Below are 6,801 nucleotides of genomic sequence, written 5' to 3' on the forward strand. Positions count from 1 at the left end.
ACACCAATGACAGATAGGGACAAACGATTATTAACGGTTTGTTAGATTTGACAAACTTTTACGTATGAATAACAACATAAAAGTTAAATATCTGAATGTCAGTAAGATCAATTATAATAATAATAACTCAGCCTATATACGTCCCACTGCTGGGCACAGGCCTCTTCTCTTGCGCGAGAGGACTTGGGCTATAGTCCCCACGCTAGCCCAATGCGGATTGGGGACTTCACATACACCTTTGAATATCTTCGCAGATGTATGCAAGATCAATTATGGAGCACTGAAAAACAACCCTTTTTCCTTGTTGAATGATTTTTCACAAAAATTAGCCACAGTTTCAGGTAAAATCAACGCACCAATTTCTGCTTAAACATGTACTGCACCAAAAACGTTCGGGACCAGGATTTCATAGCTTACTGAAAGCGTATGTACCTACTTATTTGGTTACCTTGAATTTGGAGCACGAGGAGCCGTCGGAAAGTTTCTAAAATGTTGAATAAGTATTCCTCATGGAAAAATGCCACTCGAAATTTTCCATTTCCTAAATGATTCGTTAATTTTCTGTAAAATTTTTGGAAACCTTCCGCAAGATCAATCTGTAGTGTTAGACCAATAAAAGTCTGCAGTGATTTTGATAGCACGCAGTGCAAGTCTTATTTTTTATATGTCATAATACTCATAATTTCATAGAAGTTTGACGTTTAAAATAACATTTGTACCGCGTGGGCTATCATAATCGCTGCAGACTTTTATTGGTCTAACTCTAGGACCACCTGAGTGTTGCTTACCTAAAGCTGCTATTTTAATGAAATTTACAGCACTTATTCTATAATAGTAGTTTTAAGAACCAATTATGAGCTGTTGCATACATTACTTTTTAACCGACTTCCAAATCTAAAAGGAGGAGGTTATCAATTCGGTTGTATGTTTTTTTTTATTTTTTTTATTTTTTTTATTTTTTTTTATGTTTGTTACTCCATATCTCCGTCATTACTAGACCGATTTTGAAAATTTTTTTTTTGATTGTATGTATATGCATACAGATTGGTCCCGTTTTTGTCAAAACCCAGTTCTGATGATGGGATCCATGAGGAATCGAGGGAACTCCTCAAATCTTAAAGGCATACATATAGTGATTTTTGTGTTTTTATCAACAAATCAAGCATATACATTTAAAAAAGTGACATTTGATGAAGTGGAACTGCTGATGATGATCAGAACGGAACTCTTCAACGACGCATAGTACACGTTTGACGATTTGTCCTCTTCGTTATGTTTGTTAAGCAAGTTAAGTTTTTAAGCCACATTTTTGTCAAGCTCGAGTTCTGATGATGGGATCCATGAGGAATCGAGGGAACTCCTCAAATCTTAAAGGCATGCATATAGAGATTTTCGATTTTCATCAAAAAATTAAGCATTTTCATTAAAAACTGTCGCATTTGATGCAGTGGAACTGCTGATGATGATCATAACGGAACTCTTCAACGACGCATAGCTCGCATTTGGCGATTTGTCCTTTTCGTTATGTTTGTTAAGCAAGTTAGGTTTTTAGGCACATTTATGTCAATCTCAAGTCCTGAACATGGGATCCATGAGGAATTGAGGGAACTCCTCAAATCTTAAAGGCATACGTATATAATTTTATATATTTTCATCAGAAAATCAAGCATTTACATTACAAACTGTGGCATTTGATGAAGCGGAACTGCTGATGATGATCAGAACAGAACTCTTCAACGACGCATAGTACACGTTTTGTGATTCTGAATTTCGATTTTGACTTGGACTGGGCCCGCCTCGGCCGGACTCGGACCCGTACTCGGACTCGGACCCGGATCCGGACACGGACCCGGACCTTGATCCGGAAAACCACTATGATACCTAAACTAAACAAACCACTATGATTACCATAAAATGTATACATATTACCAAATAAAGTATAAGCGCCGTTAAGTGGGTCCAGGCTAGTAGTTAGAGAAGTCGGTTTTTTTCTATTAAAGATTATTCTATGACAGCTGCACCCGACACAAAACAGTTGAGACTAAGAAAATGGGTTACCTTGTATGAATTATTATGCACACAGCAAATATAGAGCCAAAAAAAAAAGAGTTATTATTGTAAATGAAAACATACCTCTTTCAATCAAGATGATCGGAAGTTGTATCTTTAAAAAAAATAAAGCAGTTGTATTATACTCATAAGCTCTTAAATAAAAAAAAAATAAGATGACTGCTAGCAGTCATCTTATGAGCCTATAGACAAATCATTCAAATGACATTGCTTTAGATATCACTGTCAGTCATTTAATTGACACATTTAAGTGCTGGAGTAGAAAAAATCACATTATGTACTTACAAAATTGCTTATAGCCTTCCCCACCATCCATCCATCCATTTTGACCAATCTTCAACACTAACTTTTAAAGCAAAAATTTACAACTTCCACATTCAGTTTAAGGCCCAACGATCGAATAGCTTAAGTATATTAGAATCGGTTTTCATTTAGGCATGACATGCGAAAAAGTATTTAAAAAAACTAGATTAACATAGGTCGGTACAATAGGTACTTCCAATCCTATTTTCGATAAAAAAAAGCCGTTTAGTGCGTGCGAAAGAGTTTCTAAGACTAAACAAAACCACACTCGGTGAATATATCCATCGCTGCGGGTGTATTTTATTACTCTACATATAAGTACGATTCGTGGCTGTCACTGGATATAGTGGCACTTTGCACGAAAGCCGTAAAAAGTTGGATATGTGACCTCCAGGGTGACAGGCCTTCGGAAGCATATTACGTTGGTTTGTGGTACGGTTTGGGGACAGCGGACGAAAAGTGAGCATATAACATATTTTAAAATCACGCCTTGCCTATATAAGATAAAGTGGATGGACCATTCATTTTAAACAACGATTACTAAGAAAAATGTTAAATAATCCATACAACCCGGTAATGTAACTTTAAAGAATTTTTTAGATGATCACCACCATTTGACCACTTAATCTCTCGTATTTTTTATTAGGTTTAGGCGGAGTATGTTCTTAGGAGGTCACTTTCGAGTTAGGTCACGTTCTGAGGACGTCACATTCTGAGTTTGTCACTTTCTGAGATCGTCACTTTTTTAGTATGCACGTGCAACGTGCGCCTGCACGAACAATGGATACCAACTATCATATTAGCTGTACGGCATACGGCGGCGAAGGCGAGAAATAAGCGGCTTATTATAAGCCCCTCGAATAATTAAGATTCGTTCAAAGAGTGAATCATGGGCGTTGCGTGTACAAAGAACCACCTTTAACGTGCGCGTTCCATTGTCATTGATTGATACCCAAGACGATTTTATAAAACCTGACATGCAAGTGAACACCCGAATTTTTATTTTCTGGCTCATGGCATCCCATGGTTAACCATCAGTCAGGTCGTTTGTATAATACAGGCGCTTCAAATAATACGCCACTGACTGAGAGCCTAAACTGCCTAAAGGATGACTCACGCTAGACCGGGCTGGGGCCGGACCGAAACTTCCGACGCCTCGTTTTCTGTGGTGCTTCCACGTGATCACCGATCAGTCGACATAGAAAATGACATGTCGGACACCTCGGCAAGTCGGCACGGGCCCGGCTCGTCTAGCGTGAGTCATCCTTAATGTGAGGCGCCCTTAAAATTAATCTAATTACATATAAATGTGTAACATAATCTACAGTACCAATACGAGGTAGATGCATTGTGAGTTAGTTGACGCAGTCGCTAGCGAATATGTCAGCTTAGTGGCCAGAACATACCTTGGCGGTCCGCAACTTTCTAATTTAGGTGACCTGTACATAGGTACAGGTACACCAGGTCACAGAATAAATAATAGTACTAAGTACAGAAGACTCACTCTCTAACAAAACGCGTCTGTTACGATCAGCACAGATATGGCCGCTAGGTGGCGACAGCGCCACGCGCGGCTTATGGCTTTCCCCAAAATTGGGGCCGAACGGATGTACTTTTAGCTACCTGTAGCAAAGCGACGAAATCGCGGAGTGAGACACGCCTGACCAGGTGCAGGGTACTGTTTAAGTATTACCTCATAAAAGTGGTGTTTCACCACGGTGGGGGGCCCACCAACTAGATGGTCTGACCAAGTTAAAAAGGCCCCTCAGGCAAACTCCATCAACGGGAGAGGCCTACGGGAGATCGAGACCGATGGAGACAAATCACAGGAGCTGCCAAACCTAGTGGTCATGATCCTCAGTAATGAGGGACCGACAAAAAAGATTACCTCGGAATCATCATCATCTTCATCCAAATCGCACCTGGCGAAAGCGGTGCGCAGTTGGTTCTCGAAGTGCTCGCGAGCTTGTGCCTTCTCCGCAGCGTTTAGGTGCATTCTTTGGACGAACATTGTGTTTTAGTTCGTGAATAATTTAGTTACCCACTTGTCTATGAATGATAACGACACCGAATGTTTAGTCATCATTTTATGAATGTTTAAGCATTTTTTCGAGAACGTTTTTTTCTGCTCTGTCAGCAAACACCGAGGTTTGAACACGATTATTGACCATATGAAAGGACAAGCTGTTTATTGTTACTCTGGAATCGTGATACTCCGCGGTCTTACTCTGACCGAAGCTGAATTATTAAAAAAAAAAAATTATTTTGTGGAAATAAAATTTAGTTTAAGAAAGAATTTAATTTATTAGCAATGTTTTTGGTTTAGGTTTGGGTGTTACATGGAGATTTTTTCTAAACATATTAACAAAGAAAACCGGGAAATTAAGGAATTTACTAGAGCGTTTTATTAAAACAAATACAATTAATAAATTCATTGTTAACATTCTTAAAAGCTTTTATCACTTACAAATCGCCAACACAAATAGCGTTTTCATTACCCACTTTAAGCTTCAACACGCGACTTAGTACCCAGTTCTAGGACAACTTGTAATTTAAGCTCTAGGTAAACTAGATAACACATTCTTGAATTTAATTCCTATGAGCATTCTGACTCAGGAATGTTTGACACCACTTTAAAGCAATGACTTTAACTAACACCCGTATTTAATATGAATAGTGTATAGTATTATTTAATGACTCAAATTTATACACGTTTCTGAATAATTAATTAATTAAATGCTGCCGAAATTGATCTATTTAAGTATTCTTACTGAATTTAAAATCACTTGATTATAAAATAGGGCCTTAAAACTTAGTCTTATTTTTACCCGTGTTTTATATTTACCCCACCTGACCCTATCATAATTGATAATTAAACTCCAGGTGTATAGTTATGTCTAATTAAATATATACGTACTTGTTAGCCTTCATATTTTAGTTTGTATTGAGGAGCTCACGTTTTGCAATACAAGGTCGTCACAGTTTAAAATTTGACTGATTTTGAAGGGTGTAAAAAGGGTGGTGGCTATCGACAAAACAAGGTGTCGGCACATCGCCCGTGTAGCTTGGATACACTTCACACCATCACTTTAATAGCGACGGTCTTATATTAAAACAATATATGGAAAACCAACCAAAACCCATTTTTAACATGTTCATACAATAACATACCTAATTAATGCATTTAAACATTGCTGATAATTTAAATTATTCTTAACAACCACGATTAATTAAATATTGTTAACACTATTAAAATTATTTTGATACGCATAGCCCGAATATCCGTGTAACATTATAGTCACCAAGTCTATTATAATTTGTCATATTCTGTGTAATTCCATGAAATATTTGATAATCATTACAACATTTACACCAGCGCCGTTTCTGAACTGAAGCAGAGTTCAGTCACTTATATATTTAAGTAGGTACATACGTAATTTCTTCCTCCACACACTCTTCAGTGTGAAAGCAAATCAACTCGTTTAAATGACCGCATAGAACATGGCCACACTCCTAACTGTACATCGGTGCACCTCAGTGCACCTTAGTACAAAACGCATTAAGGTCCACAGATGTACATACAGTTAACAGTGTGGGCGATGGTACATGGCCAAAAATATTTATGATCACAACATTGTTAGATAATTTCGTACAATATAACTCATTTTCGCGTTAACCAATAACGTGGTATACACGACACTCAACACATAATAAACTGCATTATAATCGTATAGGTATATATTTTTTAGATTTTCTCAGAAACGGCATTGCCCGTGACGACACAATAGTTTTCAAATCGACAGGAGGTTTCACCGCAGAGACCACACGGTACTAGACTCAGGAACGAGAAGTATTTGCGTCTAGGACTTATATCGTTGTGAAAAAGTGCTTTGATGTCAGTTTTTATTTCCATGTGAGCTAGTCAAGGCTGTGACCTCGGAAAAATGTCGACATTGTCTAAATTGGAAATCTTCAATGTGAAGTGACATGTTATCATAACTGAAACTTTTTGTCTGTCATATAGACCAACTGTGCAAAATTGCACAACCTTTTTATATAAATTTACCTTTTTTACGTATTTTTGTTTATGGTTTTGATACATTTTTTGTCTATTTTATTATTTGTCAGAATACAATCGGTTTTCTCCTAACCAGTGCATTTTAATATACCTACAGTCGTCTATAAAACCAACCAAATAGCAATTTAGAGTCTGGCTAGCCAAAAATTGTTGACAGATATTTCGTTGTTGTATCACCAATTGTCTATGATTAAAAAAAAGCCAAAAGTCAGTTGTCAATTTATGTCATTCATTCAATTTCATTCAAATTGTTTGCGGTTTATAAGGGGTTTATTTTGTGAGTGAGGTCCGCAAACTATTATTTAAGCTCGTAAATAATTACGACAATGTGCCAAGTCGACGTGTAGCGT

The sequence above is a fragment of the Cydia amplana genome, chromosome Z (genome assembly GCF_948474715.1).
Source record: "Cydia amplana chromosome Z, ilCydAmpl1.1, whole genome shotgun sequence".
Classification (NCBI taxonomy): domain Eukaryota; kingdom Metazoa; phylum Arthropoda; class Insecta; order Lepidoptera; family Tortricidae; genus Cydia; species Cydia amplana.